The following is a 22,897-nucleotide window of genomic DNA, read 5'->3' on the forward strand; positions in this document are numbered from 1 at the left end:
TTTCTGAATTGCCATTCCAAGGACTCATCAAAAGCAATGGAGGAAGATGTAATGTCAAATTGGTCTTTTAACACCCCCCCTTCCCCATCCTTTTGAAAACCAAAATTTTTCAAAACCCTCCATTCTAGCACAAAAATGAGATTTTTTTTTTATTTCTATCTAGCATAAAGATAAATGCTGAAGTTAGCAGATTCCCTGAGGAAAGGAAATACTGAGTTTTAAATCAGCTCTAGTTACTCCTCCTCCTCATTGCATCTCAATCAGTGCTTGCTACATGTTCTACTATTAAATTTTTCCTCATATATCTTTCCCAGACAAATCTTTTACTTAAGCTGTTCTTTAAAAACTCTCTGGTTTGCTGACTGTTATCAGAGATAGATGAGACAGAGCATCATGGCACTCCCTCATGGGAAAGCATCATAACATCACAATGCCTTCGCCTAAACAGATGAAACTACATTGGGTTCCATCTCCATTTCACATTTTACTCTCAGTAGCCTGAGCACTTCTGCCCAGTTATCACCAAGCAGCATCTGTCTTTTTCTCATCTCTCCTCCTTCTCTCTCACCACCATGCCACAAAGCCAAACTTCATTTTATTACCCGCTGTCAACCCTTTACTTCTTTGTAGTGCCTGCGTAGGAAGCAAAATTGGTTTAGGCTGCTCATAAAATCCACTGCTTATTCTCTCAGAGCAGTGTCTCCTCTCTCAGGGCAGATAATATACAAATTACAGAGACATCCTAGAGCAGGAGATGCTCTGAGCACTAAACTCTCCTGGCATAGCACAATCACAGAAGTAAAATTAGCCAGAACTGCATGCAAAGGGAGATTAAGCTAAAAGTCTTCACCTTGGAAGTAAAAAAAAAAAAAAAATTCACAGGCCTTTTAAAACCAATTCCAGTTTCCTGCAACTTAAAGGTCAAATAAAATTCTCCATTTTGCAAGCTTCTTTAGAGCAACTTCACAATATTTTAAATTGCGTATTTTTATACAATGTGAAAGCATACTTAACATAAGAGGTGTTCTTTTTCTAATTATCTATTGATTTTTGTTTCCCCATTTCCCCTTCTGCCTTCTTTCCTTTTTTTTATGCACTGTGGCAACTCACACATTACATTCCAGTATAATGGCAACCTTGCAAAAAATCTGATGAAGTAACAGCCAGTCTTGTCCAGTTTGAGGAGAATAACTTGGGTTATTTGCAAAAAATGCCATGGGATCTGAGAAACTGGGGTTCCATCACTTTATTGTTTTGTTTCTTGCTTAATTACTGAAGTCCCGATGACCATACACAGATACTTGGATAGCAAACCATAACTTCAGTAGAGGAAATATTCTAAATTTCTGCTAAGTCTGCGTAGAAAAATATAAATTTACAGACTTTGCTTGCACGTTCTGCCCTCAGACCTCCCAGGTGCCTGTGTCTCACAGCAGAGTCTGGGGGAGCGAAGTATGACCCCTGCTAGAGGAAGATGGAGCGAGGGACACAGGCACAGAAAATCTACACAGCTCCGTGGGACTGGATGGGAGGCATCCAAGGGGGTTAAATGAACTTGCCGATGTCATCAGGAGAAAACAGTCTAGTATTTTGGGAAGGTCATGGAGACTGAGGACAGACCCATAGACAGTAAAAGGCAAATATCGAGACCGTCTTCGGGATGGGCAAGAAGAAAGAAACTTCCAGAAGTGGAAGAAAAACCATTCTATGTTTCTATAATCATTGATTACTATGATTATAACCACATTTCCTATCATTTTTCCTTCAAAAAAGACAAGGAAGAAGGAAACAAACACATAAAAGGGGGAAGGGGAGCTGAACATTAGTTTCTTTGCCGTGCTGGCATTCAGTTTTGCTTGCTGTAAATGGTATGCTGACCACTGGTAAACATCCCTCAGTGCAGGCCTTAGAAACCATCTTCATTAACACTTGTGAATTTGATGAAAAAAAAAAAAATAAAAACTCAATACAAATTATTCTGTACTTTAGGCAAAAACAACTTAGACATTATAGATGGACATAAATGCAACAAATTTTTCCAAGCTACATAAAGAACTCCTTCCAGAAAGAAATAAAAATACCTTCAAAAACATTGAGTTTCATGGAGTTACGCAACTTTTCTGTACATTTTTTCTTAGCTCACTAATCAAACACCTAGCTTCTTAGTACAACAAATCCTGGTTTTGGACAATAGATTACCATGGAGCCTAATAATTATTTTGGCCAGAGAGGCTTTCCTGAGATGTCCCGGCCTCCTGCCTCAACCTGCTCCCCAGAAAACAATTCCTTCTTGTCAAGGGAGCACTGCCTGCTTAATGACAGGCTTATGAAAACCCAAATGAAATATTTTTATCTTTCCACCATCAGAAAAGCCTCCAAATAGCTACTGAATGACTAAAATCAGGGAGTGTCCGAGCAGGGAGATTGATTCAGAAAGAAAAAGGCTCTGCCTTCACTCTCTGACAGCCACGGCCTGTGAGCTGGCATGTTCTATTCTTTTTGTCCTGGAAGCAGATTTTTCCGTCTTTCTAAAGTGCTGTTTTATCAGAATGATAACCTGAAATGTACGCTTACTACTCCAGTTGTATTTCCATGCAGGTTTCTGTGGGAAGCTGGGATGAGCGGTGGCTCCTCTGCACACACAGCCAGTGCTCCTCCTTCTCCCGGCTGCCTGGCAAGCTCTGCTTTGCTCCCTCAAGATCAGTAATGGCGACAGCCCCCAAAATAAAAAAAATAAAAAAAAAAAGACAGCAAAAAATGATGGAAAGAGACTCTGACTTTCCTTGTTGGATACTCCTCTCTCTCCCCACTGGATATATGAGGAGCAAGAACTATTTGGCCCTTAACTCTGAGGTGCATCAGATGCATGGGCAGAGTGACTACGTTATACTACTTTACTGTTACTGACGCTGGCCCGAAAAGGGCCAAAAAGTGAGAAGGAAAGAGTACACAAAGTAAGAAACCAGGACCTCTGGGCAACAAACCATGCCAGAGTGCACCTGGGAAAGGCAGTTTCAGCCAAAGGACATTCAAGGAGGTTTGTCTCCACAGTTCTGCCTGAGCTTCTCACCAAGAGCTGGGAATGAAGGGCCATTGCTCCACACTCAACACATATGTTAAAAAGGAAAAGTCTTTTACTGAAGTGGAAAAAAAAAAGGGGAGGGGATTTGGCAGATAGGATATCTTTTATATAAAGATAATACTATCAACAAAACTGCCAGGGAATACAGACCTCTAACTGCTAACAGAAGAAATAAATCAGGTTTTGTCTCAGCTAGAGCAGAGAGTTGATTAGAGATGAATGAGAGTTTCAGATAGATAATATATAAATAAAAGAAGAGGTTTAACTGAAGGTATTCTGATGTGTCAAAAAAAACAAAAGTAAAAAGGTATTGGTCAGCAAGTTTTTTTTCTGAGTAGTTCTGAGAAATTTTTTTAAGGGAAAATATTTTCCTGACCAGTAAAAGATAAAGAACAGATATTCTGTCTTTGCTTTTGTCCTGGTTTCAGCTGGGATAGAGTTAACTGTCTTCCTAGTAGCTGGTGCAGTGCTATGTTTTGTGTTCAGTATGTGAAGAATGTTGATAACACTGATGTTTTCAGTTGTTGCCCAGTAGTGTTTAGACTATAGTCAAGGATTTTTCAGCTTCTCATCCCCAGCCAGGGCACCTGACCCAAACTGGCCAACGGTGTATTCCATACCATGGGACGTCCCATCTAGTTTAGGAACTGGGAAGGGGGGGGCAGGGTTGCGCCGCTCGGGGACTGGCTGGGTGTCGGTCGGCGGGTGGTGAGCAATTGCCCTGCGCATCATTTGTACGTTTCAATCCTTTTATTACTACTGCTGTCATTTTGTTAGTGTTATCATTATCATTATTAGTTTCTTCTTTTCTGTTCTATTAAACCGTTCTTATCTCAACCCAGGAGTTTTACTTCTTTTCCTGATTTTCTCCCCCATCCCACTGGATGGGGGGGGAGTGAGTGAGCGGCTGCGTGGTGCTTAGTTGCTGGCTGGGGTAAAACCACGACAGCTTTGTGAAATATTTATCAGTTGTCTTGGTTGTTCTCTTTCTACTGGCCATCACACTTCTGCTGCTCTGGGCTTCTCTTTCCTTCTCTGCAGATCTCTTTCCTTCTCCCCTGAGTGATTTTTCCCTTAGCTCTGTAATATTCCGCTTTTAAAATAAATGCAGAGAATCTGCTGCTTCCCTAGGGCATGCCCAGGGGCAGCTATATAGGAGTTTCAATGAAATGCTGCTTCCTGGGTCATCAGCCTGACCTGACTTTTTTTTTTTTTCTTTCATTTTTCTTTTCTTCACAAAGTCAAACCAGAAAAGATGCGAGACTTAAAAGCCCTGTAAAGTGGGAAACCTGCATGGCTGAAACTCAGAACTCTTGGATTCTCAGCAAAAGAAGACTGCAGAGAAATGGCACCATAATAAATTATGAAAGCCGAGTTCCCAGGTAGCCTGAATAGCTTTGGTAGACTTTAATTAAATTACTTTAAAATGCACGAAATGCATCTTTGTTGTTAAGAAGTGCAACAGTATATGCTGGAACGAGATTTAGATTAAAATTATTTCATATCACTCCACAGCTTCAAATTTTCACCCTCTTTCCCACATATTCTGAGGAATTTCGTAGTTAAGGGATAAGGGAAGGTATGTCCATCTTCTTTGTGAACTGTTAAAGGTACAAGATAGCTGGCTGTATTTAACCTCATGATATGGGCTTTTACTTCTGAGAATGGCCTCTGCTAGATTAGATCCTACAATAACTGAGCTCTAATTCTATTCATTGCACACTTTCTGGACAACCTTACACAAAGCCAAATCCACAAAAGTTTGTGATTTTTACTATCTTATGCCATATTTTGTTCTTTCCTAATCCAAGTAATCCAAACCAGTTTTCAGCTCATTGCATCATTGTAAGGTAGAGAAATAGTGTTGTACTTAATTTAGATTTAGGCACTGGGAAACTAAGGGATCTGATCAAAGATGCACAGAAATAGTCCACGAGACAGCTGGAAACCAAATATGAGAAAAGGGAGCAGGAAAGATCTGCTATGGTGAATTTGATTTTTCTACAGGATTCATTCAGTGCCTAACATCTCAGGCTGGAATGAGGATGTACCTGGTTTTAGGTGCATTCCCTTTGACATATTAGGAACACTGTAAAGCAAGAAGCTTCTGGAAAACATAGGCAAAACGATTTCTTAGTTGCTGCCCAACTATGAGTAAAACCTCTTTCTTAGTTGCTCAGAGAAAATAGAGAAACTGAAAACAGCTGCTGGAGTTGCTGAAGATGCTGAGAAATTGTTAGGTAAAATACTGATGGCAATTAATAAAATCAGGCTGCATCCTGCATATGCAACAGAAGGAAGCCAGGGGAAATAGTGCAAAAAGAACTCATACAAAATGGTAGTCAAAGCAAATGTGATCCTCTACATCTTTATTCCCAAACTACAGCTGTAAATGGGGTCCACAGAAGACATCCGATATGAGAAAAGATAAACATTTCCAAAACTGTAGACTCAGCTCCACACTGACCCCTCATAGTGACCCCACACACATCTGAATTTAGGCAGTGTTTTTTGTTATTATTGGTGATATTAATAAAGGAAGGAGCTTATTATTTCTTCCCATACGTGTCCCAAATGCCCATTGCATCCTTTTTTTTTTTTCTCTATACGATTGAAGGAGGCCACCCTTGGTCAAAAGGCCAAATGGGCTTTGATTCCCTTACAGCTTCTATAAGAGGATGGAACCTGCCCTATTAAGAAAAATCTTAACATACATTTTCCAGTTACTGTAAATCCAGGCTTCTTGTTATCTGTTTACAGCCCAGACAGAAAACAGTAAGAGGATCTGTGAATGTGCAGCAGTAAGGAATAATACTGCAGAAAATAATTTGTGAACAAAGACTGAGGATAGTAGCCTACTGGGGGGACATGGTGTGAAACGGGGAGCCTTTGGGCAAAAAAAGAGCCTGGTGTTCAAGAAATATGGTTTTTCGGAGGGATTCCAGAGTAAGCTGGAGGAGGAACAAATCCGGAGTGAGAAGCAAGAGGACAAGGAAGCGTTAACGGGGCAGACAGTTCAACACACCAGCTGTGTCCTTTGGGGAGCTGTGAATAGAGAGAGCAGAAGGCTACAGAGCCAGAGGAGAGGGAAAGAGAGGGTGACTATGAGTGCAGACAGCGCTCGCTGGGGACTAAACGAAGCTCTGGGGTTAAGGGAGGGTAAGTAAAGTCACTGACCTCTGAGGACTCTTCAGGAAAAAAAAGCATTTTTCTGTGCACTTGAACTACCGATTTTCTAATTGTACCAAGACCAGTTAAAGAGCCTGTCCTGCAAGGTTAATAAGCATAAAATGTGTCATTAAGCATGCAGCTTCTTATCATTTTAGATCTCTTTGGAGGGAGGAAAATGGGAACAGGATGACAACATGACTCATGACTTTCCAATATTAGGTACAACAATTCTGTAGTTGTAGAGGCTGAGGCTTGCATACCCTACTTCTTCTAACTCTGAAACTGAAATAGCCAAAATCACCAAGGCAGCTGGACAGGGTATGTACCCGTTTGTCCATTCTTTCCCCAAAGCCACACTTAAGTTTAGAAATAGCAACAGAGATGAGTGTTCAGCTGCCACCTACACTGAATAACTATAAACTGAAACAGGATTTCCTCACCTGTTCTTCTGGTTAACATGCCACAGTCAGACAGCATTGCACACACTTAAACCCAGCCACCTAAAATAACATTCTATCTGCAGCCCTTCCTACTCAGGGAGGCTGCTGGTACTCCCAGATACTCGGTATACAAACAGGTTTCCACAAGCTTAACAGTGGCAAAAGAAAAATCTGTAGATACTAAAAAAATAACATTAAGGCAAAGTGACACCAGAGTGATGTTTCCTTCACATCACTTGTAGCATCAAACCTGTTCTGAGGCTGCCCCTCTCTTCAGCGAGGAACGAGATGAATTTAGCTAAGCATTGGGAAGGGAAGCTGGCTCCGCCGCGCAGCATTAATTAAGCACTGATTCTACATTAAGGCCGGGGAGGGGGAAGCGAGCATGGAAGGATAAGGAGAGCAGGCTGCAAGGTGGGGAGAGACATGACAGAGAAAAAATAAGAGTGGCTCAAGAGCATTCACCTGGAAACTGAAGAAGGTTGAAAAGCTGGACGTTTACTGCCAGAGAAGCTGCTCTGGAGGTGCTGATCCCCAGCTCCCTCACGTGGCATGTCCCCCATCCAGAGCTGAGCTCTGGGCAGACCCAGGAGCGCTCCCGACTCAATCACTCCAACAAGTCCAAGCCTAGCCTTACGGCTGTTGTAAATCAGAATTCAGAAATGCATGTATTTAGGAATAAGAACTGGCTGGATAACCACATCTGGCAGGATCTGTGAAAAGCCTCAGACTGCCTTCACATGCGTAGTAAAGGTAGGACTGGAAAAACCAGGCTTCTTCTCTGTCACCAAGTATATATTAAAAATACTGGGTTCAATCTTTTGGTAGTGTTAAGGAAACCTTTCTTCTTAATGGCCAGATTCATTTAAGGTTTTATATGGGAACAGCTGAGTAGGGAGCTCTTTGAAAAACCTGATACAGTATAAATATTTAATCCTTAAGTAAATCATTTGGACCTCGCTCCACTATTCTCAAACCTAGCACCTACCACATAAGCTCGCAGAAATGCAACAACAGGAGTTACTAAATTCTGTCCTGGTTCCTAAGACAACAAAGGAACCCTTCCACAGGCCAGGTTTTCAGCAAGCACATTCACAGAGACCTGCTGGTCAGAATTCACTGCAAACGTTCAGTCAGTGGCAGCACATTTAAGCCAGCGAGGTATCGCTTTTACTCCAGGCAAGGAGAGGACCAGTACTTGCAGAGCTAGACAGCATGTCTGCCTTTAAAGAAATACTTCAAATGTTGGAAAGCTTAAAAAATTTACTTACTTCAAAACGGTACAATATTACCATTTCATCTGGGCATATATTCTCAATCTTCCCTTGAATCTCTCTATTCCAAATATCACCACAAAATAAAATACTCATTACCTCGTTAAAATAATCTTCTTGCTGTGCTTAGAAAGGGATAGAAATAGGATAAAATCCTATGATGGGCCTGTCACTTTTACTTATTTTATAATTGGGTGCTTACTATATTTCTTGTTGATTAAATTAGAACAAGAGTAAAAGTACTTTAAGAAGTTTTCCACCCTCAATTTGTTGATATCTCTGACGTGAAAGTAAAAGCCATTAAACAGGGTGATTTGGTCATCCTATCTGTTTGAAGGGGCTCTCCAAATTTGTTTGTGCAAAGGAACATCTGTTCAGGCAAGGCAGCTTTCCAAATGTGCTCATTTGTCTGGCTGCCCTAACAGCTACGTTGTCATCCATCGCCTGCCACCAGAGCTGCGAACGACCAGGAAGTTCATGAGAGGAAAATGGTCTTATCTTACCCCTACCCATGGACAATACCCAACTGTAACCGAAAATGTTAGCAATGCCTTCTCTCCCAGTCCCTTCCTGAGATTAAGAGATGGTGAAATACGCAAAGACACAAAACCCTGGCTCCGACGCAGCCGGCGGTGAAGGACTGCTCCTTTCAGCAGAGCCGAGGAATCGCGGCCTGTCTCCAAGCCACCTGACGTTCGTCACCGCCACGAAATCCTCTTCGGTCTTTTGCAATAGCCTGGAAAGAAAAGGTGTGGATTTGCTTGTTTTCAGTTGCGACAGTCATCTAATTGGGAGGCAACTTAAAATCTGCGTTGCCCAAGACAGCTCATGTGGCATTTAAGGTGTTCCTTCCTTCTCTTCAGCGAGGCCCTCCCTGACCCGCTGTGCTCTTCTGGCGGTGCACGTCTTTCTCTTCTGCGGCGGACGCGCTCGTTTTGCCGAGCACCAGCTGCGCTCTTCAGAAACCTCGATCTCACCGACAGCAGCGGAATCGCTGCGATTCTCTGCAAGCGCATCGGTTGTGCTCCCTCACGGCACGAGGTATGGCACGTCCCCTGTAACCGCATGTGAGCGACCATCTTGTTAACCGTTGGGTCACTGGCCAGCTTCCAAAAGTTTCACACAAATAGAAACGTGACCGTTCAGACTGTCCTCTTGCTGCTGGCAACCCTGCCTCCTCCGACAGCATAGCTGTAACCTTCTTCCTTCAGCTGTTCGGGTTTTTTTTTATCTGCCCCAGCTCAAAGTGCGGTGGGGTGTGGAGCAGAAGTAGCAGGACGCACCCAGGAGCCCTGGGTGACTGCAGAGCTAAGGAGGAAAGCACAAAGCTCTCTGGCAGTGAAAAAGGAACATTCAAAAACATTTCTAGAATATAAGAAGAAAGGAATGGAGAAGAGGGATGCAAGCTGACCTTGCTTCAACTGAATCAGCAGATTGCAGCTAGAGAGGAGGGGCGTGTTTGTTTCTAAACAATAAAATACAGCCAGCACACATCATTCCACATCTACCATCCTTAACAGCGCTCTTCACACAATGCTCTTCTGTTACACACAAAAAATAGATCCTTTGTTTTTTTTAATAAAAAAACCAAAACACCAGTGTAAGAAAACAACAAGCCAACCCCAAAAGACAACCCCTTCTCCTCACAAAACAACAAAAATGCCCGAAGGCTATCCCAATATTGTCAATACTCTAAAGACACGATACACTCACCAAAGCAAAACAGTTGGCTTTCTGTAGAGCTGTGTTTACCAAACCCTTTCATTTGTAGCACCGGAACCGCCAGCCGAGGCGAGAACGACAGCTACGTCCTGCTGGAACGACGAGGGAGCAGACCTGCACCTTGCAGCAGAGGACAGCGGCGATGCCCTGGTCTGGCTGTGACCGACCTGCTTCCAGAACTGGGAGTCATCAAATCAGCTCCAGGCAGCGCTGCTCCTGGCTTAATTAACTTTCCTCCTATACGTAACCCACGTGCAGTGCTGCCAGCTGACGCTTTTGAGCGTACCTTTGAAGTTCTAAGCTCATCATGTCCCACAGCATGGCTGTGGCACAGACAGAAGTACCAGCCCGATAAATGCTCTTTTTACTGCGTGCCATTGCGCAGCACAGACATACCCTTAACTGACACAACCTCCTGGCTGTCTTTTTTCTTCATCTTGATCTAACGGCAACCTCCTTGCACAAGGGACAGAGAGCACCTCAGCCTGCAAGTGTCACAAAAGTAACAGACTTGGAGCAAATGGACCCTCCTGAAGTCAGGAGGAGCAATGGACTTGGGCGCACGCACAGCCGTTTTTGATCTGCATGAAAAATATCATGGCAGGAAAACAAAAGAGATGTAATTTGAGAGAGAGAACATAAATGTGAGTCTGTGCAACTTTTAGGGCTGCAAAAGACCTAGAGCTGTGGGCAGCACCTCACTATTTTGACTGTTATACATTCAGGGAAATGGGTCTTTGCAACAGGGAGACAATTTCTCTTCCTGACCAGGAAAACCCTTAATTTTTAATTCTTATTTCAGTCAAACCACACTTTGACTAGATGAAACTATGCTACCCAGTGAAGGTATCAAAATAAACTCCACGACTCTGCCATTTCCTGAGCCTATCGGTTGAATGTCAGCATGCCCTATTCACCAGCAACACCAAAGAGCAAAGTTTTGTAAAGATAGTTAAAAAAACCCCCACACAAAACCAAATCTTGTCAGATTCTTCCAGGAGTTTGCCAAGCAAATTAGGCGTGGTGGGGGGGTGGTGGTGTTTCCTCCTCTTTGCATTGTCAGGATAGATTTTGTCAGCAATTCAGAGAAAGTTTAAGCAAAAAAGAAGTTTTGTTATTTAAGTCACAGTTTTATTTGAATCCGGTAAATGTTCTGATGAGGAAAAGTGTGTACCTACACAGGTAAATTCTGCCCACTAAGGAGTCCTTCCATATGGGTCCCAGTGGCAATGGGACAGGAATGAAGTATTCTCACAAGGAAAACAAATGCAGCTCAGTTAGGAGAAACACAGCTGGGAGAAAAGAGGCAAATATATTAACATCAATACTAGAAGGGATTTTCAAACAACCTAGTTTTACTCAGTGTTCCTGGTATTTAGAGGATGTTGGAACACCTCTCCATTAACTTTTTCAAAGTTTATGATATTTTGTGATAAAACTATTAGAATTTTGGTGATTTTCTCATAACAAAATGAAAGTCAGGAGTTTTGTTTCATTTCTGGAACATGTACGTAGGGGGAGTTTTCCCATTCTGAAGGCTGCATTCCAGTTAGCAGCAGTGTGAGTGTTGTCAGTGCGTTAATAGACGTTAAGATAACGTCTATTCACAGTCATATCAATGGCATGGTGACAGGGACCTTCAAGCTTGTCACTAGAGGTTGGCCCTCATACTGAGGGCTCTCCCTAACTCACTTCACCTGGAAACTGGTATCTCAGCTATTGAGTCAAACTTAGATGGATATGATCTGATTTTAGCTACAGAAATTAGAGTGCTTTAACCATTGCAAACCAATACTTTACCAAAATTGAACTGGGACCTTTGTCCTAGATTGGTCCGTACAGAACTTTAACAGACTGCTCTCAGGAACCAGTGCCCTTCTGAAAATATAGGAGGAGGGATCCCAAGCAAAAGGGAGGGCAAGATGAAGTATATAACGAAGTTTTGCAAGAATAAGTGTGTAGGAGCCGGAAGTCAGCTGTGATGCACTCAGTAATGAAACATCATTTAGGTCCAGGGAGTAACCCATACCTTCTGATTCTCAGATGGCAGACAAATGTGTTTCCAGCCCTGAGGGTTAGGACAATGTTTCAAAAACAGCTGTCTGGCTATATAATAAGTTTTCCTAAGGTGAAGAGAATTTTGCCAGGGCTGACCAAAGGACAAAATTAGTGCTCCTTATCTTCTGCTGGGATGAATCAGGTCTACAGGCTTGATTTAATGCAAAACCTGGACGATGGATTTACTAGGGCAGCTATGGCATTGTCCCGGTGTGGAAGGAAGACAGATCAACCTGTGATGCTCCCACAAGACTAGGTATTTGCTCCTCAAACAGAAATTGAGAAGCAAACCAGAGTAGATTACAGAGTACATTTCAGAGAGTCACAATTTCACTTGCAAAGCCAAGATAGACAAGCATCTAAATTGTCACTGCAATCTCTGTAAAATAGGCAGATATTCTCAAAAATATCTTAATTATGCACTGTAGGTTAAGTACTCCAGAGTGATGAAAAGACTCTCAAAGGCTAGGGAGATGGAAGATCTTACTAGAGCAGATGATCCTAAAATGTTGTGTTGGAAGAGGCCCCCATTGGACTACTAGGGACAGGTACATGTGTCAGATGAAGGGCTGCGACATGGAGCCAAATCCATAGTCTTCAGCCTTTACAGCCCTGATTTATCCTCCTGATGGGCTCATCAGAGTATACTTTTATTGTGTAAAACAGCCTGCTCATACAGTGCTGTTTCCTTATGGTATATTAACCAAGTGCCAGACATGGTATGTTGGAGAGAGCACAACGTACACGCATCTTGAAACAGCATCATCGGCACTGAGCTCAGGCATCTTACATTTAAGAGTAATCTGATGCATCCACTGACTTCTACCCATATTTTGTTATGGAAGTTGACAGGGAAGTGCTATTAGCGGCAAGCAAGAAATTTTGTCTGAAATTTTCTTGGTGAAAAATGAAGATCTTGGTCATATCAATGTTTTTAGAGTTATGATGCTTTTGGTGTCAGTTTCATATAATCATTTGGGGAACGGGAGGTTAAAAAAAATCCTAACCCCTAAATATTTTATTTAAAAATTTAAAAAATCAAACACCTTTGCTTTAACATTTTTCACTTTTGTTTATCACCTGGGGGGAGGTGCAGCAGCAACCGGAATGGTTTATTTAAACCAGAACAGTTTTCTACCTCAAATTCATAGGCCAGTGATTCTTCCTCTCTGATTTTTCAGAGCCAGCACTGATCTGAATATTGCTTAACCTGAAATCTATTAGCAGATAATCCTTATCCAACAATGGCACCTCCACCTGCGTAATCTGCCCAGAGATGAGCCATTTTCTTTCATGTTTCAAAGTATTGTAGAAAACCACCCTGTCTAACGCTTGCTTAGGAAAGGAAAAAGAGTGATGGGGCTTGTAGAAGTAGCTCCTTTTTGTTCCGCCCAGCTCCCACCTGCCCACACAGACATTATCAAGAACAGAACTGGGGGTGCTGGCCCAGAACGAGGGATGGAAACGTTTCCAGCCTGCGCCACAGCCATCCACACCGGAGCTGCAATGCATTCCCTCCTCCTCCCAGATGGGACTGAAAATCAAAACATGTAAAGAAGAACTGTTTGGACTCTGGATTCTCCCAGCTCATCTGCGTAGGAATACAGCCTCTTCATTTATCTCCAGGCTTTTTGTTATCTGCTGGTGCAAGTACCATGGTGTAGCAAGGTGGAGGTCATTTAATAGATGTGCTATAAGCAGCTGCAATCTTTGGAAAACGCTATTAAGAGCACAGACTCTCCCTTTCTGTATCTCCTGTGTTAATGAAACATTCCTTTAGCCATTAGCAAATTTACAAACTGTATACCATTGCTTCTGCTATTTTAGCTTCTTGAAATAATAGGCTTATATGTGCCTTCAACTCTAGTTTAAGATCGTGAAGACTCCAAAGATACAATAATTTTAATAAAGTAAAACTCTGCTAATCTTGACTCCAAGGGTATTATCCTTAAATATTATTAACATGGCATCATTGATGTCTATCTTCTGTTGCGTATGTGGCTGTAGGCACTTTTCTGTTCCTGTATACCCGGCTACACGCTTTGTTGTTCTAATGTGAAAGCCATGATGGCACGACTCATGTGAACCTTCCTTGCCTGTTATGACTTGTGCTCAATTATCTGAAATCCAAAAATCTTTCCATCTTAGCATTCCTGACTGTTGATCATTTCTGGAATGACTGATCTACGAAGAATAAAGAGAACACTCACCAAACACACACAGTTTTAGGATTCTCCAACACATATTTACATAGTGACTAAATTGCCACCAGCTGCACCCAACTTTGCTGGCATCATTTTTACACCCCTGCCCGTCACGCAGCCCCCTCTAACAACATGCCAAGAGTGACTGGTGACAGTACTTTATTTGTATGGGCATTGTTGCACAGACTAGATGGTCTCCGTGGGTAAAGACAGCTTCACTAATGCAGCGTGAGGATGCTCCCAGTTTGGTGTGCAGCAGAGTCCCACGCAGAAGGGCCTCTGCTAACCTTATGAAAACACCTCTGTGCTGCACTCCCAAAAGCAGGGAGGCAGGGAAGCCCAGTGCATAGCCAAATGAGAGGTTCCAGGTGGTCTTGGCCATGTTTAACAGGCTTTATTAGCCAAGGCAGTAGTCTCAAGGCCTTCAGCAAAGAAATGGCAGTGGTGGCAATCATGCCCACTAGAGGCAAACAGGATGGAGAGAGTAGGTAGAGGAAAAACATAGAGGGGGAGTAACTGAACCAGTTAGGTACAGAACATAACCAGTTTTCTGAAGTAATAATCAGACAAAAGGACGACAAGACTCATCTCCACTGGAACAAGATAAAGCGTTACAGGTACCTATCCACAGGCAATCATTTTGGCTTGTACACTGCTGCCCATGGCTTAGCACAGCAGAGGAGAAAACTAATTTTTGGCATATCTTTCACTAACAAGATCATTGAAAGATGAAGTACCCACTCCCAACTGTTATACCCAACATCTGGGAAGCATTTGCTGAGCAAAGCGGTTGGCTGGCTATAGACCATCAGAATACAGGTCTCCCAACACTCTTTTCCTCACTTGGCATACAGGTCTCCACAATCTAGATACGGTAACAAGAGGACTACCACCACAGGAGGCTGCAGGAAGAAGAAAATGCCAGAAGCAGGTTCCCTAGTTGCATTGCTTCACCATGTCATCATGCCTGAAACACAGCTGGTGAAAAAATACCAGATTGGGTTGAACCCTCCACATTGCATGTGGAAACATGGAGTAAGAGAACAACTGTGTCACTACCCTGAAAAGTCCTAGTGAGGCACAGATACTACTCCAGAGCTCGTATGCAGTGTATGAAACTTGTTTGGTCTTCACGTATCTTACAGTACTTGTTACATCCTCCAATGTTTCACAAGTGCCCCAAATTACATGAGGAACTTTGCCTTATCATGGGTGTGTGCTGCTGCACCCACAGAAAGTGGGTAGACAGAAAGGCAATTTTTTTCCAGGCAATCCCAAGATGGGTGGACTGAATCCACGCATCAGTGTCTTTGTAATGTAGTTTATAGCACACAGCCCAATTACGATAGCCTGTCCTGCTGGGGTGCAAGGATGAGCAGCTTCTTCCTGACAGGTACATCTAGATCACTTTCTCCCTTCGTGGAAAAGCAGGATAACAAACCACTGCATCATACGAGGCTGATGGTTGCTGTTACAAGAGCTACCTTGAGGGTCTTGCCTCAAGGAACAGCTATTATCTCCATCTATGCTAGCACGCTTCTGTACTTTGAAAAGGAAAGCACTGTGCCATGGAAAGATGCAAACAACTAGTATGACAATATCAAAGCTGCAGATTAACATTTTGAGCCTGATATAATGGGTGTGATGATAGCAGCTGATAAAGGGATAGAGTGGTAATACCATGCATAACAAACAGTGATGCGTATGGAAGGGCGGGGGATGACAAGATGAAGGGTTTATCACTTTGTTATTGCTGTTGTCTGACATCAGGAGGAGAAAAGGGTGGAAGAATATATTACAGATATCTGACAGAAGATGCATAGTCTTTCCCACTTCACACCCCCTATGACCTTCATTCTTAATTACAGTCTTACTAGTAGATTGATCAGGTGGGAAAGGAAGAAGAAAAATAGTTGACAGACAGAGTTTTTATACAAGCACATATCTACCAGTATTTTAAGAAAAAAAGGACAAAGAAAACAATGGAAAGATATGGCAGCTAATTGCACAAAGTGTTCATTAAGCATAAACATGCTTTTTCCCAACAAAGACCTTTAACATGTAGCCTCTTCTTGGAGGAAAGGGAAACAACTTAGAAGTAATTGGTGCTAATAATTTTTTCAGTGATTTAAGAAGCTTCCCTTCTAACAGTTAGGTATTCTGTGTGCATTTGGGCTTCAGTAACTAACACATGGAGGTAACTATGAATCAAGGTGATTTCTTTATATGAATCAACTGTGATTTCTTTATAGGCACATTTACAGGAGTGGAACTATCCATTCCAGGGTGAAAAGGTACAGTTCTCAGCCCAGCTAAGAATCCACACAAATCCAAAACCAAAGGAGATGACAGTAGGGCTGGCAGAAAATTAAAACCTGTTTTTCTTCAGAGAAACAGTGTTTCTTCATTCTGTTAACCTGTTTCGTTAAGTTTATCTGCTGGGTGCAGAAAGCTGATTGAAAAACCCTATTTTCCAATTCACATTGCTAAATTGCAGCCAGGGGCCCAGAACCCATCACTTAAGTCTGCACCAACTGAAAGCAAGAAGACAATTCTTGACCAGAAAAGCCCAACTGTTTAAAGCAGTATCTTGAACAAAATTTTGACAGCGAAAGTATGCATAAGAAAATATATTCCAATTAGCTCTGCTTAACACCTTATAGCAGGAACAATGATTTCCGTATGGCAGTTTTTGTAATGAATTGCATGTATCTATTTGACATACCCAATGTGACACAGTATCACATGAGTTTTTATAATAGGTACCTGGGGAAAAAAAATAGTGCCTGTAAATACCATGTATTTGCAATCTTCTTTTGCTAGCAGGGAAACATGTATTGAAAAGAAAAATCTGTTTAATACCTGCTATTCAATTATAAAAAAGAGCCACAAGCTAGCAATCTACAACACATAGGCTTCCATTTACTTTACAACATTGAGGCGGGGAGGACGGAGCAAAGGAAAAGCTTTCTGTAGATCTCATTGATGAAAAATATGGCATCACATAAAAAACCGAACACAGCAGGAGTCCTTCCACTTCTCGGATTCTATGAAATGTTTCTACTCCTTGTACCTGGACAGGTAGACTAGGAAGTCGCATTAACAGTTATTTTTAAGAAAGATTTATGACTTGTTAACAACTTCTAATTAAGCCTCCCACTTTTCTACAGTATTGCTATGAAACATCTTAAAACAGCATTCAACGAATGCCTCCAGCTGTCCCTGTCTGGCTGCTTTTTGGGTTTTATCTTTCACAGAGGTACTGCAGCTACTATGGAAAGCAACTTAGTTTAGCTCTCAAGTTTAAAAAAGGCACTCACTCATTTTCCCTTCCAGCTGGTGAGCAGACATGATAGGTGACTGAAACTGTTCATGTCGTACCATCGCCAGCAACGAGATTTGTTACGTACACATCCTGCCCATTAATGACAATAAAACTCCAGGTAGTAGCCTTTGATCTGTGAAATCAGTGGCTCTGAAGGACAAGCCAGGAAAGGAGCAGCTGCTCAGTCTTCTCTGCTGGAAATCACTCATTGCATACCTTACAATAAAGATGTTCTCAGCCTGACACTATCGAATTAGCAGACAACACTCTTCTTTCATGACATCTCTTTCCTGCTTTTCTACTGCTGATCCAGATGCCCTAGACTGTGGACAAAGACTACTCCTAAGAGGGTCTATGAATGACTGCCAAAATATAGAGGTAGAAAGAACATATAGAGATGTATATATTTTAATTTTCACATATCAAAAAAGGTTCAGAAACACTGTTTATGCCAATTTAATCAATTTACTCCGTGGGAAAGGAGTGGGTTCATACTGTGTACCACACTAGGTGTTGAGACTGGAAGGCAAGGAGAGTAACATCAGGTACCCATCTGAAGATTTTATAGGTGCTGGTACCTTCTGCTCTTTTCCACATCATCCTAGCTTGGAGCAACATGAAACACTAAAACAGCCAGTAAATTGAGTAGACGACAAGTCTTGGCGCTTATTTGAACTTCCCACGTCTTTGCCCTTTTCAAGATTTCTCTCACATTATCACTCCTATATACTCTATCTAAACATAACCCACCTTGAAGTTTTTGTACCAGCATTTATTAATAAATACAAATGAAAATATTCTAATTTTCCTATTTCAGTAGATGCAAAATTTAGAGAGAAATAGAAAATAAAACCAGAGTCTACGATATTAAAAAAACCAACAAACCAAAACAACAGTCAGCTACCGTTAAACATAAACACAGTAATCTTTTCAGGCTCTCTGAAAGGTCACAACCACCTTGACATATTACCACCACTGAGACACAAGATGAAATTCCCATGGTGTTCCTGTTGACACATGTGGTTTGCTTCTGTTGAGCCTGTCATGCTGGGATGCTGCATACACATTAAGAACTACCGCTTTTCACCAGAAAGGTATAATATCATGTTTGGCAGAAGCTGAGGCAATTCTTGCTGCGTAATGCTTGGGGCCAGAAAAAGTAAGATATTCCTTCTCTTCTTTCCTTCTCCTATCTACAGTCAAAATTCTTCAAAACCCAGTAAAAGAGGGAATTCTTGTTGATCACCAATTATGCTCACCGGTACACCAAAAAAAAATATCCCTTACTAAATAAAAAGATCTCAGGAAACACGAGCCATATAACAAATATGAAACACACCCAAATGAAAAAGTTTGCATACACCCTTCCTAGTTTATTCACTTTTGACTTTTGTAGCAAGTACATTTCCATCCCCGAGATCTGCTATAAAACAAAACATGTGGGAGGATAATGGCACAATTAAAGTTTTATCAGGATTTTAAAAAAAGAAAGAGAGAAAAAGCAGTATGCCCCAAATTGCATAATCACTGCTAAAGAACAGGCAAAAGTAGTAAGTCAGCCTGAATAGAGAGTCATGCTTGCGCTGTGGTTAAGTGGTACATTTCTCCCTAATTCCAATAAGCATTAATCTTAACAACTGTTCAACTGAACCAAACCCCTTTAGAGTTAAAAACAAGCATTAGCAGCCTGGTAGGGCTGTAAAAAAAAAAACAAAACAAAACACCTTCTATCCTGCTATAGATGTTAAGCAAATCAGGAAAGAGGTGTTCAGCATACACAGAGGTGCACGTGTATGTTGTACGGTCATGTTCGATTCAGCACTAGTTAGCAGCATTACTATGCTCCTGTAGGTGGATAGTCAGTAACTCCTAGGCAAAGACTTTTCTAATTATTTGTAATTATTATTTTTATCAGCATTCATATTCAAAAATGCTACTGTATGTTCACAGCAAGATGTAGGGAACACCCAGCAGCTCTCAGCTGTGGTGCCCTTCCAGGAAAACTAACATGCAGTGCCAAGAGCAAAACAACCCCCACAACCCTTTAAAATAAATAAATGGACATCAATAATGAAAAAACTTTTAAAATTATGCCAAACATCTGCATTTTCAGGTTTTGACGCAGTCTGCCCCTCCCAAGAAAACCCCACAAATTTCTTAATACGCAGGTCAAGGATCCTCAGCACGAAGCTCTCCGCTCCATCGCTCTGGATGCCAGCACTGCCCACACAGCGACAACGTTCAGGTGCTGCGGATCCTTCAGAGGCAGGCAGAAATGTGCTGGAGCAGACAATTTGCAAAACTTGATTTACTGGAATTTTTCCAATAGATCTGATTATCAGATCTCCTTTTGCCTTATATGTAAGTGTACTGGCTTAGGCTGTAAAACACAGCACCTGGGTGCATGGCCAAATGTCAAAACAGTTTCAAAGGCACCATTTTGAATAACAGCGACTCTGATGTTAAGGTAATTGTTCAGATTCTCCCTGGCACTTACAGGGAGTGGGTCTTGGTCAAATGAAATGTATGACAAGGAATAGTCTGATTTGTATAAATTCAGAAATTGTTCAGAGTTAAAAATCAGAAAGACAGCACGACAAACCAAGTTACTATATTCTCTTCATGCCGAACTGACCTTCTTAAGGAATTTTTCCTTCTGCACAGTTCCACTTACAATTAGTAAAATACAAATTCCTCACTTTTCTGTCTCTATTCAGAGCCAGACATGTTAAATGAATTTTTAAAACTAGCTGTAAAAAAAACTGTTCAGTTGTCTGAAAGGAAGCCTGCGAGAGATGACTGTGTTCCATAATGTTATTGGGTTTTAGCTGTTTTCATTAATCACAGAAATAATACAGTAGTGCTCAGCTTCAAACCCAATTAGGAATTACGAAGAGGGTTCTGCCCTTTCAGATTTCCAAATGCACATTTACCAGCTCTTGTGGCCCTTTTACAGTCTAGTGAAGTTTTAATTTTAAAAGATACAGACATAGAGCTTAGTGGAAGTGGCATCTTCAGCCTTCCTCTGTTTTCTTATCTTCTCAAAAACAGCTTTGAGAGCTAAGCACATGGATTTTGCAAAGCACTGTGCTCTCATCTTCAATTTATATCAGCTGTTCAGCTTTGAATAGCAGTTTGGTATCCGCCTTGTCAGCAGAACTGCCCTCCAGGAGTTGCATCTCTAGCCAAACCTCAAAAGAAAGAATCACTTCTTGGCACGGGCACCTCCTCCAAGCACGCTCTGCCTCCTGCCAACCACTTTTGGTGGATCCTCAGCCTCCAGCACTCAGCGACAGAAGATGCTGCCGACAGGAGCACAACTGATGCTCTCGACCCTTCCAGTCCCTCTCTTGTCTCAGAGCCATGTCCAGAAATAGCTGCAAAGATCTACAGTGACCTAGAAGAAGAGCAAGTCATGCTCTGGTAGGATTTTTAGGGCTCTGCTCAACTGGAAGGCACCTTCTTGCAGTCCCTTGACTTTTGCCTTGGAGGGAAATGCTCAGTGGAAGCTGGTTGTTTTTAACACCCATTCCACAACATAGTCTGTTACACTCGAAGTTTACTAACTCAACAAGCATAGTGCAAAATTCCTCTCTGTTGTTAAGCATCCGTTTGACTCAGATCACACTGAAACACATTTTGCATGCATGTGCAAAAGATTGGGATAAAAGTGGTTTTGCTTTAAGGCACTGCTTCACAAGGAAAAAAACAAACCAACAAACCCAAAGCAGACCACATGCCAAACTAGGCTTAATTGCAAATTAGCAAGGACAGTTGAGTGGCAATTAGTGCAGCCACAATTCAAGGCAGGAGAGTCAGTGGTTCACCAGAGACTCACCCAAGATACATGATTTTGTAATTAATGAAACTGTTTTATGAATTTTAGGGTACAGTGTGTATCACTCTTCCTGGAGTGAAACGCAGGTTTTCTTTTGTGGCTTTATTTAGGCACATTGTTGACCACAATTAAAGGACAAGAAATGATGCATATATATTTCCATTAAACTAATTTTTTTTTGAGAAGTCTTCCAAACTTCCCAACTGCCAGATTAACAAATCAAGCACTGTAAATAATTCAAGCATGCTATAGACTGTACCCCTACATAACAGCATACCACTAATTAGAGTAAAACCAAACCAAAACAGAAAAACCTCATCATCAGGTTAACTCTGTTTCCTCTGGAAAAACATAGCAGAAGCAAAGGGGTGAGCAGCAGCAAGCTTATCTCCGGAAGGCTGGTGAAGGCATGAAGTAGAAGGATGTTTCCAAGTCCATCTTGAACTTCTAAGCTTAGCACTAATAAAAGCTCACACAAGCAAAAGAGGGGGGGGGGGGTGGAGGAAAAAAAAATAAATTCATATGGGGATAAAGCCCTAGGGCTGTTGAAATTGGTGCTGGTGGTCTGTGGCTAGAGTAGTACTGAATTCCCACAGGTTCAGCTGCTGTACCAAAATCACAGCATCCCTTAGCCAGCTCGGTAATACCTTCTTTCTCCTAGAAATGCATGTCCTTTAGTTATTTCTGGGCAGACTGCCAATCATCTTTAAGACAGGTGACTTTATACACAGTTGCTGTAAATGCTCCATAACTAACTGTTAGGATGGCTTTCCACTTCAAATATTATTTTCTGCACCCATTTCTTTTAAAGGAAATAACACACCTGAATATCGTACATCTGGAATCCATGCTAGAGCATTATTTTTTAAGCTTTCTATGAGCATGAGGAGTTTAAAAAAATCATTATAGAAAGGACTCTGTTGTTAGGAAACCTCAACAAAACAATTAAAGAGGAATTTCATAACACTCATTTTTGGCACATACTTTCTCTTTGCTCGACTATACTTGACAAACTACAAATTGGTTTAAATTCATTGGCCTCACATCTGAAAAATCATTGCTAGACTTGCAGAATGAATATGCTAGTAAGAGAATTACAAGGACATAACAGACGCCATAACACAGCAAGGAATAAGTCAGGACAACCTCATTAAACCCATGATTTTGGAAAGTGTTCCTGTTCAGGACAGTATCCAAAGCACATCTTTCAAATGGAAATAAATTATAAAGTTCTAAAAGGTTATCACTTCAAAGAGTTTTAGAACTATATGTACCTGTTTAAACAATAGGACTTCACCTGAGTATGGATCATAGGTGTAGTCAGAAGACACAGAATATTCAAAAGCTCAAGTTGCTTAAACATAAAATATTAATAAACAGAATACAATGCTGTCCAACTCCTATGATAATTCACACTTTGAATGAACTTCAGCATCTTTGCACTTCACCATCAGATATAGACCACAAGTACCTGCGCAAGTCTGCATGAAAAGAACAACATTGACACTCTAAATGGTGGTTGTGCATTCCCCCTTTCAGTCCTTTCTTCTCCTGCTGATGAATACATGTCTGCTTTCTCTTAGAGAAAACTTGTCAGACAGCAAAATCAATGTTCCAAAACATTTCATTTCACTTGGGCTGTGGCAAATACTCAAAACAAAGATTACATCACTACACACGCACAAATTTGCAACTAAAACCCATTACACTCAATTTTTTTAATGAAAAGGAAAATGCAAGTAAGTTGTTTTGTAAATCAAAATCCTACATATTAGATGTCTCT

At 41.5% G+C, this 22,897-nt stretch overlaps 1 protein-coding gene across 5 annotated transcripts in view; it reads right to left on the bottom strand.

Moving 5' to 3' along the window:
- FAR2 (fatty acyl-CoA reductase 2) overlaps positions 1 to 22,897 on the bottom strand; it is a 149,214-nt gene that overhangs the window by 105,341 nt on the left and 20,976 nt on the right. Inside the window, exon 1 of one of the 5 annotated variants that reach the window (XM_075051685.1) lies at positions 9,681 to 9,891. The exons of the other annotated variants lie outside the window; for them this stretch is intronic. The gene's annotated coding sequence lies outside the window, so the exon portion shown is untranslated. Of the gene's footprint in view, positions 1 to 9,680; positions 9,892 to 22,897 lie in introns of those variants that run through there. 5 annotated transcript variants of the gene reach the window in all.

Source organism: Buteo buteo, chromosome 19 (genome assembly GCF_964188355.1).
Source record: "Buteo buteo chromosome 19, bButBut1.hap1.1, whole genome shotgun sequence".
Lineage (NCBI taxonomy): Eukaryota > Metazoa > Chordata > Aves > Accipitriformes > Accipitridae > Buteo > Buteo buteo.